This window comes from Idiotropiscis lumnitzeri, chromosome 1 (assembly GCF_059441095.1).
Source record: "Idiotropiscis lumnitzeri isolate Australia: NSW breed Sydney's pygmy pipehorse chromosome 1, RoL_Ilum_1.0, whole genome shotgun sequence".
Taxonomy (NCBI): Eukaryota; Metazoa; Chordata; class Actinopteri; order Syngnathiformes; family Syngnathidae; genus Idiotropiscis; species Idiotropiscis lumnitzeri.
In genome coordinates, this window is record NC_142391.1 from 8,161,427 (window position 1) to 8,174,098 (window position 12,672).

The window sequence follows — 12,672 nt, forward strand, 5'->3', positions numbered from 1 at the left end:
GTCTTTTAGGGGGGAGTATTTTAGTGCTGATGTCATTTTTACATGCAAACTTTGATATAAGTGCCAATGTTAACATCAGTGAAGCGTCCCTTTAAGGCGGCAATAATCCAAAAAAAAGGTGCGCACCCTCTTCTCACCCCTCACCTCAAATCCCAAAATTTTTTGTGAAAAAAAAAATCATTGTGAACATGCTGCACCTTACAGAGATCGCCAAGAAAGGTGTGCGACACTCATGCCAAGTCCAATTCAAATAAAAACTCAACCACCTCAAAACATCGGTTTAAAATCCATACAGTTGAAGTTACAATAAAAAGTTAAAGAATGCAAACTTCACCAACACCGAAAAACTGCGCTCTCTTTAAATCAAACGCAAACTATTTTAACCAACCAAAAATGTCTATGGGACAATATAAGTTATTATTATTGGCTATAACAAGTTTAAGTGTGTTCCCAAAACAGTTTGAATTGGAAACTGTCAACATTGAATGGTATTTATGTCGCGAGCAAACTCAACAGTCATTTCTTATCCTAAAACAGTTCACAAACAAAGGCAAATTTGCAAAGTACAAACAGGGGCCGACATTAAAGGTGGCCCGTTGGCCCGGGACCACCTCGTGACTGTTTGGTCACCCGCAGTTCACTGATGCTGTCTCGACTGGGCCACTAGTAAAGATTATATAAATAGATTTGACATGTTGAGTAGCCACTTATATCCATCAATTTAAATTTAAAAAAATTGGTTAGGGTTCGATAGACAGGCTAGCAGAAGATTAAATAGTGGGTCTGTACTCACCACATAAAATTAGCAGCCATTGTTTTTAAACTTTGGTATGTTTCGTTTTGATTCGCTAATCCCATTCAAGTTCAGTTGCTAACCAAAGCAGCAGCACCGGACAAAGTATGTAAAGCCATAAATAATGATGATTAGCGTTGGGGTCGCCTCTGACATGCGATTACTCCACAATGTCATGTGCGTTCAAGTTTGTGTACCAGGCACCTTTTGTTGCTTCAGTGATTTTACACTTAGGCTTGCAAAAATCGTTTTTAACCCTATTGTGGTTTAGAACAGTGTTGTGCATGCATGCACGTAGGGTCAAGAAAGAAATAAAGCAGCTCAAGTCATGTCTGGTAGCGAGAGCAGTGATGCAGCGCATTGTCTTTCCAGTCCTAATCAGTAACAACACCGCAGGGTATTAAAACACTATGCCAGGGCCATGGAATTAATGAGACACACAAAAAACTAAATTTTTGACCCCGTGCACTTGACACTTGAACAGCGACGAGGGGAAGAGGGGGGAAAAAAACAATAATTTACACGCTCTAATGAATTTCATTCTCTAAATAAGTAGCATCTCGTCAATAAACATCATCCTAACGGCATTTAAGTTATGGCCACACTGTATTTGCCTGAGAAGTAGGAGTTGATTTGGATAAGGAGGCTGCAGACTTTTTGGTGAAAATATACGCAAAGTGGGTTTCTCCAGTGGCCAAATGATTTATTAGGTCTGACTTCATATATTCTGTACATTTTATATTTGCAAAGCATCATTAACAGTCATGACCGGGTTCCCAAACTCAGACAGAATATTAGCCAGCGCAAAATGAACTCCAGGCAAGTGTCCAATCACGTGTACAGTATGACTTTCTATTCCTAGAACTCAGCCTTGGTGCCTTGAAGGCTCGTCTGTTAGAAATTATGCTGAAGGTTTGCCTTCAGAGAGAGCACATCTGAAATGTGACCTTTTTCTTAAATCAAACTTGGCCAGACCGACACGGGAAGGTTACATCGCTGCTCTGTTGTGTCTTGCAGCGCAAAATATAAAATATGATTTCTTTTTAAATGGGTGTGTCTTACAGCAGAGGTTAATCGGTTTCAATCTAATGGATGACGGCATTCATACAACCAATATTTGTCATTTTCATATGATCAGGCGAGAGCTGGTTGGTCACAACTGACCTGTTATCTCGATACAAAAATACAATAATTATGTCATAATAAAAAAATAAATAAAAAAATTAAAAGGAAATTTAAAAAACATGGAACACAGCACAGTCAAGCTTAAAAAAGACACAAAATGCTGTTTAACTGTATGAGCTTTTAAAAAAAAAAAAAAGTTTTCCATGACAATTCTCACGGTTTAATGTGTCAGGCCAAAAGAGACTGCTTCAATAAAAACAAGTAGCTGTTTATGTTAAGTGAAATCCATAAAAAAGTCCCCTTTTTTTTTTTCAAATAAAAAAAAGAATGGCAAAAAAGGTTGTTTTTATTTTATGATGAATTAAAATTTTACATAATGGTTGACAATTTTGTATTAAGCGCCATCTGCTTAATCTTACTAAAAATGAGGGCTGTCAAAATGAAAGCATTATAATTTTTGGGAAATTCATGCGATTAAATATTTTAACTCAGTTTACCCAGTTTTATTTACTTTAAAAATTAATTTGCATATTGAAATGCCAAATTCAAACACTATCATACTAGTGGTACATCTTTAGCACAACATCTCGGAGCAAAACACCCTGCTCAAGGTACCACTGGGCCTTGCAAACCAACACTGCTGGAGGTGCTTGTGGGTAGAAATAAATGTACTGTAGAAGTTTTGAGAAATGCTTCTAAGAAAAATTCCTATAAAGATGACTCCATTTAGATTGTATTCAAGGATCAAAGAAAGCTATTAGAACAGTCTTTGATTTGAAATACACTTCATATTTGGTGATTTTGCATTAATTCCAAGATATTAATAAAGTAAATACCTGTTAAAAGCTTCACAAAAAATACTAGTAGAAAAATATGTGATTAATCGCAATTAATTACGGAATTTTATGTGATTAATTAGTTGAAAAAAAATATAATAGTATGACAGCACTACTAATAACATAACTTATGGTCTAACCTAAAATGAAGTCATCAGTAACTAAACTAAGTTACTTTTTAAATTAAGTAATTAGTAAAGTTACTTTATCAAGGTAACTATGGCAACACATTATGTTTCAGAACTGGTTAGTGTCAGTTATTTAATTTCCCCCTAATCGGTTGTGTTATCGTGACATTAATTGTCTCTGTTGTAGTCTGCAAGTGACATAAAAAATGCTTTGCTATTCAATTTCAGACACCTCGAGTGGCCAGACGGAAAAAACCTCTGCAGATCTTTGTACACGATTTGAACACATATGTGAATTTCTTTTGCACACTACAGGAAAAGTGAATGAGCAACTAATTGATTCATGCTCTAATTCTATGCCAATGATCGATAGAGCAGAATCATGCTCCCCGAGAGACTTGTGCCATAGTTTGTGTGCATTAATCTCAACTTCCATAGATACTGTCAACTTTAACTTCACTCACAAGTAGTTTCGATGTGATTTTAGGTTATTTCTGCTATTTAAATTTCATTAAATCAAGTGGGACATGACCCGAGTCAGATCAGGGCCTAACAGTGTGAACAGAAGCCTTGATGTCTTCCAGAGCAAAAAAAAAACAGACTGTTTACTATTGGATGTTCACAATGCTCACATTACCAATTCATCCCATCTGTTTAAAAAAAAAAAAAAAAACATGGCAGACGCTCCGGTTTGCTTTTGAAATGGTAAGGATAAAACTAGAAAGAAACCCAATGCAATGCAAGCGACACAAAAATACAAATCTGCTATTGCTCATTTGAATGCGACATCAAATACTTCCGGATCCAAAACTGGTGGCCCAGCTCCCAGTTGGGAGTGTTCAAGGAAATCCACCTCATGGAGCAGGCCTTTGTTGTTTGGGCCACCTGCAGGGATAATGCTCTAAATGATGGCCCACCCTTCCGAGTATCCCGTGAGATTAAAAAAAAATAAAAAATAAATAAAACCCTGTCCAATTTTAGCTTTGAAAAACAGGAAAAACTCTCCAGTGGCTAAGATCTCAGACTGCGCGTGTTGATGCAGCTTTTGCTTTCGTAACAAACAAATACAAACAAGCATCAGCAAAAAAAAAAAAATGTGCCCGTTGCACTTTGTGGCAACAACTGGGCGGCTTTTGGATCTGATTATTGCATCGAGAGGCACGCATGTCAAGGTCACTACGGGTTTACGCGAGTGTCATCAATCCCCGCTCCTCCGATTCATCCATCCAGCCATCCATCTATTCAATCAAGCTTCCCCAGTGTGCACCTCTTTGCTCTGCATTGCAGATTGCCAATGTTCTGACAGTGAAAGAAGTGTCTAGACCACTTGCATGCGCCTTTGTTTGCCTCCCCTTCTATCACACACCTCTAATGACACGAATAAATCAAGGCTCTGTGAATGAGCACAAGTCGATTCGGTGCAAGCGGGTAGCACGTTTTTATTTTTGACGGTGCTCACAATTGACAGTTTGCTGTACCGGTAGAAATCGGATTTCCTCCCTTGGCATTTCTTTGCTTGTCTACAGGAATAATGACCAATCAATGCATCAATTAATCTCTCTCGGAATGTTCTGAACTCATGTTTCTATGCCAGTTGTAAAATTGAAGAAAATAACGCAGAGTTGTAGCTCAACTTCCCTGTAACTGATGTTACGTTCTTCAATCCAACCAGTTATTACTGAATCAACAGCGCCACTGCTGGTGGAAGCCAAGTACTGCACTTGACTCAAAAGTCAAATTATTCCCAATAATTGATACCATTATTTTTCTCCCTTCCATGTTGCCGTTCTGTATAATTGACAGTGACATGAAATCGGAAGACAAAGGCAAATCTTCCAATTGGAGAAAGTATCGGACCGCAACACACCGATTTTGCGTTGGCCGTCGGAAAGTCTGACCCATTGTAGGGATTGGCCAATTTAACATGTACAATCGGGTCGGGCTGTCGGGTTAAAAAAAAAGCACTGTGATTGGCTGTTAGCTAGCGAATCACTGCACTGTACAAGAACTGGAAGTGACGAAAGTGGAAAAACTGTGAAAATTGAAGCTATTTCTCAAGAACTAAATGAACTTTGCTCATTTTCACATATCTTCCAAGGACATAACGCCTGGCTGCACAGAAGAGCGCCAAAACGAAATAATCACTTTCATTTACAAAAAGACCGCCGTTCTTCAACGCAGTGACTATCGCAGCATGAAGGGGTACAACTTCTCATAAACGGCAGTCAGTCCGATGTGCCGACTTCTAAGCCGACGCGACAGTTGGCCAAGACGGTCGACGTCGGGTTGGTATGTAGAGGCCTCAAAAGGATTCCACAAACCAAGGACTGCTCAGCCCGACAAATATTTCAAAAAGAATGCAAACTGTAAAAAAAAGGCACAGGTGAAGGAACGTCAGATGTTCTGTTAATGTGCTGATGAAGCAATTTTGCAGAATCTCTGCGTGGATGACTAACTTCTCAAGTTTAGTTGGAACAGCAACATCCGTAAATTTTGAAAGAAGTAAGGTTTAAAAAGTGTGTTTCTTTTCTGGATCGGATTCACTTTGCAATATCCATAAGTGAATTTAGACTCATTTCTAGCTCCACATTCATCGAGATGGATTTTTCGTCTTGTCGGAATTGTCAATGTGACACTGACCCTCAATGAATCTCCCACTATCAGAGCTTCGACTAAAATGTAAATGGGGAAAGTTCAGCCAAGCAAACCTTAAAAAAAAAAAAAAAAGTAATTTTATATTCTCTCATAAAAAAAATTTATCTCATTTTTTTGCCTGAGCACCCATGACAGCATCTGTGTCACAACATTGCAGAGGCGGCCAGACAGACAAGCCAAGCAACTTCAGTTATGGTTTGACAAGGCCAGAAGAAATGTGTGTCACGAGTGACGGACGGAGTGTTGAGCATCTGCCACAATGCTGACCCACACGACTAAAATTAAAAGAAAGACATGCAAAGCCATTTCTAAGACCTGGCGTGCGCCGCACACCGGGCCCCGAGTGGTGATTCTCTAACTGAGAGGAGGGAGAAAGAAGTAACAGCAGGGGAGAGAACATGAATAAATGTGGGAGGAGGGGGGGGGGTATGAGTCATGAGCAGGTTGCCTGTCTCCTACTGCCACGGCGGGCTGTGTTGATCAAACACTTGTTAGGAGAATTTGCGTCAATGTTTCCGGACAGCGTAGGTAATGAGCAGAGCGAGTTGAAACTAAAAGGATGCCAGGCTGTGATGCCGATGGTTTCCGACAGTCTTCCGTGTACTCGTGCCTCGCAGCCTTTCCGACCATCTCGAGGCTAGGTTCCTTCTGAGCATCCCTCCAATTGTGCCGAACGATTCTACCCCAGATTGGAAATTTGTGGGATTTGTTTCTGGGGTCTCCGTCAGGAATGTGAAGTGTACTGTAATTGCGGTTGTTTTTTTAATGACAGAGAAGAAAGAAAAAAAACACTTCCTGAAGGCACGGATAGCGGTTGTCACCAGTCTGGTTTCATTTAATCGATCGGTGAGCAGTTCAGGAGGGAGCGCACCGCAGCTGAGGTGGTCTCCAACTCGATATGCCCTTGAACAGGATAAACGAAAATGGATTGATAGCGACTATGGAGCAACTAACTTACAATTGTTTTGTTTCTTTCAGTGGACCAATGTGGTCGTCAAAATTCCAAAGGTCAGCCTTCGACGATTTCGTTGTCATTTGAACAGGTTTGCTTTGTTCTGAAAACAAAGGCCACCATTTGACATGTTGTGTCTGGATGTCAAAGTGAGTTTGTCGGAGAGATCTTTCTGCCGATGGTTGTCTGCCATTCAACACTCGTCTTCTCCTGTCAGGATGAGTAGGTAATATTGAAAGACGTTGATAAGATGCAGATGGTCTGTTGTCATGAATCATCCATTTTCTCCAGCACTCATTTTGTTCAGGGTCACGGTACTGAATGGAAGCTTTCAGAGCAAGTGTTGGGTCGTTCTTGAACAATTCGTTCAAAGAGAACAAATCTTTTCAGTCAATGTGAGCGAATGGTTCTTTTCGCAGTTCACTTGAGCTCAGGAACGCGCATTTTGAAATACTAACAGTACAAATGCACAAATTGCAATATTTATTTCTTCTTTTTTTTTTTTTAAATATAAATTTACTCCATCCGTGCCCCCGGGGACGGGTCATCTGGAAGAGGGAGAACGTAAACAATTTAGTAAACGAGTCTTTAGAACAGGTGTGGGCAAACTACGGCCCGGGGGCCACATGTGGCCCGTTAAACAATCTGGCCCGCCGAACTTGAAAAAAATGAAATGGATAAACCTTGTGAATGTTTTATTTTCTAAATACTGTGGGTTTTCAAAGACATTTATATTGCTGTAATGCTTTTGTTCACTTTTATTTCATATATGGTTTTTTTTCTCCGAAGAGCTGGGGTTACCAAAACACTCCATCCATCTGCGTCTGGTCCGGCCCCCTCTCTCAAATTTTACAACCCATTGTGGCCCGCCAATCAAAAAGTTTGCCCACCCCTGCTTTTAAAACGATTCTTTTTGATGAACTGAATCTAATGATTGAGTTCACTTAAAAGAATTCTCATGCCCATCACTATTCCGAGCTAACTGAGGGCAAGAGGCGGACTACGCCTTGGAATGGTCAATAACAGGGTAATCGTGATTGGCGCACCGAGTGTCAATTGATTCTAAGGAAGCAGCCTCAATATCAGTGGCCCTGTGACCAGTTATAAAGAATGTTGTTAGACAAAAGTTTGTAGCGGTTGGAGCATTTCTGATTGATCTCTTGGGTCCCCTCCCAATGTATTAAAAGAAAATCTGCCGGAAGGTATTATCAAGATGGCTGCCAAGTGCCTTGGCATCTTCATGCTGAAATGGAGGGGAGTCTGCGCCACATATTAATAGTATGGAACAAAGTGAAAATACCTCGGATGAAAACTGACTTAATTAATCACAATACAAACACTGTCAAGCGGGTCCGGCGTATTAACGTGGACTAAATTGTTTACCACGTCGAGTGGAACAAATTTGAACGTCAGGACAAAATACAAGCAAATTGTCTTGATGAAGGCGAAACGCAGAGCACAAGGTAAGTGGCCATGTATGCCTATTATGGTCTTTCATGAACAAGGTTGTCGGTCACGTGTTGTTATAATTAAGTGTTCATATCAGACGTTATGCTACGCGATAATAGGATTCTCGACAAGTGCTTTATCAACATTTGACAGACTGCAAACTAAAGAGAAGCCTCGTTATGTTTTTTAGACTGGATTTAAGCTACAGTGCACGGTTCAAGTGACACAATTCAGAATTTTCACATTGAATCAGATAATCTTCAATTTCAAGTCAGACATCTGCCAAATGTGGACAAATAAGATGTGACTCTGATAAGCGTATACAGACAGACCAGATTTTTATTCTGTGCGAGTCTGAAGTCATCAAAATACGGTGATCAATATCGATCTACCCAAACAGCACTGCCTTGCGAATTAAAAAAAAAAAAAAGAGACTATAAGAAAATAACATTGAAAGATTAAAAAAAACATTAAAAGTGGTCTAAATAAGGTGCATTAGAAGTGCATGGAACATTCTTCTATCCATTTGCGTCGGTGCGTCCTTATTTGGGTCGCGGGTGAGCTGCATATACCTGCTACACAATGTACGTCCTTTGGGTGAACACGGAGCCTCTGTAGTTGCTTTAGTGATAGACCGATGATCTGCCGGGCCGATTATTTTTTTTTTTTAACCTTCAGGGGCGATAAATTATAAAATGGGTTAATTTGGCTCGCAGCACGCAGCACACACCTCTCTCTCTCTCTCTCTCTCTCTCTCTCTCTCTCTCTCTCTCTCTCTCTCTCTCTCTCTCTCTCTCTCTCTCTCTCTCTCTCTCTCTCTCTCTCTCTCTCTCTCTCTCTCTCTCTCTCTCTCTCTCTCTCTCTCTCTCTCTCTCTCTCTCTCTCTCTCTCTCTCTCTCTCTCTCTCTCTCTCCCCCCCCCCCTCTCTCTCCCCCTCTCTCTCCCCCTCTCCCTTCCCCTCTCCCTTCCCCTCTCCCTCTCCCTCTCCCTCCCCCTCACCTGCAGAAGCAGATTGGGCATATCGGATTCAAATATCAGTTATCGGCCTCCATGATGACTAATAATCGGTATCGGCCCCGAAAAAAGCATATTGGTCTATCACTAAGTCGTTTACATGCATTTGGGCTGTGTTCGCATTGACGTTCCGAAAATGTCAACAGTATTACTGGATATAGGTCACTTAAAATTAAATCAGCAGTAAAATAATAGCACACAGACGCTAAATCGAAATGGAGAGTAAGAGCTGTAAAGTCCTCCTTTGGTACATGAAACAAGCCTAAAAAAAATTTTACTAAAATGGACTGATCAGCATAATTACTTGACTTCTAACACCGATCCCCCTTAAGCGCAATAAGACCCCATTAGCTGACAGCATATTAAGCAAATTGATTTGAAGGTCATTGTCACCATCAAACTACCTTACGGAGACTCCAACGCGAGAGCAAACATACTGATGGCTCCCATGTGTTCTGATTCAAGACTGACAAGCTCCTTGATGGCGCACAGGTCAACACGTCCTCTGCGTTGGTTAGCACACGACACGGGGCTAATTAACTCCACGGCCGAAAATAAAGGCTCATGCGAGCGGCAATAAACAATCTCCATTAAAAGACATTTAATTAGAATGCCGGCTACGGGGCCTTCAAGGAGAATGGAACAAACACAAAGGCCAGTGAAACTGCACCGAGAGCACTGGAGAAAGCAAACAGAGTGAGACACAATCGGCCGAGCGCTCTGCAAGAGGTCACGCTCTGGCATGTTCCTCCACGGTATTTTTCAGAATTGTGTTTCCCGCAACTATCGAAAAGGTCACAAACACATTGAGACAGTGGTCTACTTAGAGTGCACGGCAGCAATTAAACTTTAATCCAGCGGTCACCAACTCGGGACCTCGAGGGCCGGTATTCTGCATATTTTAGATGTTCCCCTCCTCCGACACTTGATCCAAATGATCAGGATCGTTATCGGGCATCTGCAGAGCTTGCTGAAGAGATGATCATTTGAATCAGGCGCGTAGCATAGTAAGGTTGGGACTTTCTGGCTACTGTTATTCCAAAAAGTTTGTTTCAGCATGGTAATGGCAGCATCAGGCATCATTTGGGGGCTTTTTCTTCATCTTAAATGTGGAAAGCAAAAAATGTCAAGCCTACCACAACATCAATCCATCCATTATCTGTTTCGCTTCTCTTCACGAAGGTCGCGGGCGGGCTGGACCCGATCACAGCTGACTTCGGCCAGTGGCTGGGGGACACCCTGAACGGGTTGCCAGCCAATCAGAGGGCTCACAAAGATGAACAACCATTCACATTCACAATCAAACTTTGAGAAAATTTTGAGTATTAAATTAACATGTTTTTTTGGAATGTGGGAGGAAACCAGAGTACCCAAAGAAAACCCGCAAACATGCAAACTCCACACAGGAAGACCAGAGCCGGAACGGAACCCCACACCTCTGCACTGTGAGGCGGATGTGCTAACCAGTCGAGCACCATGCCCCCAAACACAAACACACACACCCCCACGCACACGCACACACGCACAAGCACCCACACACACCAGAACAGTTGAACTGTATTTAAGGTTATTTAGAGGCCTTTTAAAAGAAGGAAAGTGTGTGCTGATTCCCTTTAGCATGAGGTTTAAAGAGATTCGTTAATTCTGCACATAGCTACATCCCCAGTTTTTAAGAGGTGAGAGGATGTGCATACTTGTGCAACCGCATTGCAGTGTTGACTTGTTTGTTTATTGTATCATCCCAATAAGCTTTCAATTTAGTTCCATCGAGAGAAAGTGTCTGTTATATACCACAAACACCTGGCATTTGAACAGAGGCGTGTAGCCCTTTTATTTTTTTATTTATTTTTTTTATTCAATGTAACACTACGCAGGTGTTTGCACTGACACCCTCTAGCTGCTGTTATTTCTACCACCTCCATAGAAGAAGTCACTGGCACAGTGAATAACAGCTTTGTTCCTCACACTGTCTGCAACACAAGGTGACGACCTCCGCCCTGGAATATAAACTGCATCGGTTTCTTCTTTTTTTTTTTTTTCTGCAAATACATGGGGGATGAATCACGGGGAAAAATGGCAAAGACTTTCAGTGGCCGGTGTTAGTGATTCTATTTCTATGGGCACAAATACTTTAAAGTATAATAAGCCTATGCTTCAAGTCCCTGTCGCCTTTCAAGGCTTGAAATGGCCCTGTCGTAACCTACAAATCACAGCTCGCCACAAAGCTGCCCTCTCCACGGCGATATGTCAGCAACTGCGAGGGAGGAAAACAACACAGGAGCGGCAGACATGAGCCCCTGAAAAGCTGTATTTTTTTTTCACCAGGATTTAGCCCGTGGTGCGATAGCATCAGTCAGGTTGCACATGCGGTAGATCCTCCCGGGAGATGGTGGATATTAAAGTGATATGCGGGGGGGCCTTGTGATTTGTTTATAGCCATAAAAATATGGTGGCCCTGAAAGTGCAAAACATAACAAATAACTAAACACCAATATCCGGAAATATCACGACGTGATACGGCCGTAACGGGTTAGCGCTCAGTAATTCCTCTAACATTTGGTAGCGCTGAGTTTTAACACAAACGCCTGCCCATTTGCGGGTTTTGAGCTTCATTGTGTTTGTTTGATGCGCAAAATGCTAATTTGGACTTGGATATATTGTGATGCAAAACTGCTTATTTCGAATACCGTAGACCAGGGGTGGGCAAACTTTTTGATTGGCGGGCCACAATGGGTTCTAAAATTTGACAGAGGGGCCTGACCAGGAGCAGATGGATGGAGTGTTTTGGTAGCCTCACCTCTTCGGAGAAAAAATATACATTTAATTTTAAATGAAAATGAACAAAAGCATTACAACAAAATATTTGTCTTTGACACAACACAGTATTTAGAAAATAAAACATGAACAACATTTATTCATTTAATTGTTTTCAAGTTTGGCGGGCCGGATTAAAACGTTTAACGGGCCGCATGTGGCCCCCGGGCCATAGTTTGCCCACGCCTGCTGTAGACCAACAGACAGACAGACCGATATATAAAAGTGAGGCACAGTAGGTGAGTTTCCATCGCATGACCGTGACACCATGAAAAGGTGAACACTCATCTTGCCTGTGAGAGGATTCATGCGTAAAGGAGTCGGACTTGAACCAGGAGAGTGACTCAATTTGACACAATTGTAAAAGCAGAGCTGTACAAAAATCTTGACACACTCAAATGTGGACCCGCAAACAAGAGCGAACTTATTGTAACATTAAAAGGGTACCAAAGCGAAGCTCCTTCCATTCACGCTTACGTGGATGAGAAATTCTATGACATGAGATTAAAGCATGTGACCCAGATATGTAAATTCTGCAATCATGTGCGGCATACACCAACAACTCCGTAGCCTTTCATGTTAATGCAACCTCTCCAAGGTTTTAGCACAGACATTTGCATTTACTTTGGCATGTGGCCCCTGGCTTCAAAAGGTACAATTTTAGCTATTTGGGCTGAAACATTGAGATGCTATTAAACGCATACACACACAATATAACGTTTGTTTTCTTTTTTTCACTCTAATTACACTTCATTTTCAGATAACGTCTCTACATGTAGAGTCACGTTTGCTGTAGTTGTGGCAAGAGCCTTCAGAAGATACAATTTGAACTAAATTTAGGGTCACAGTATTGAAGACACACATAAAGCTCCCCAAACTCTGATTTGCACCTTTTTTTTTTTTTTT

At 41.3% G+C, this 12,672-nt stretch overlaps 1 protein-coding gene across 4 annotated transcripts in view; it reads right to left on the reverse strand.

The window, feature by feature from the left end:
• Positions 1-12,672, reverse strand: part of pacrg (PARK2 co-regulated) — a 242,126-nt gene that overhangs the window by 155,211 nt on the left and 74,243 nt on the right. The gene's annotated exons all lie outside the window — the stretch shown is intronic.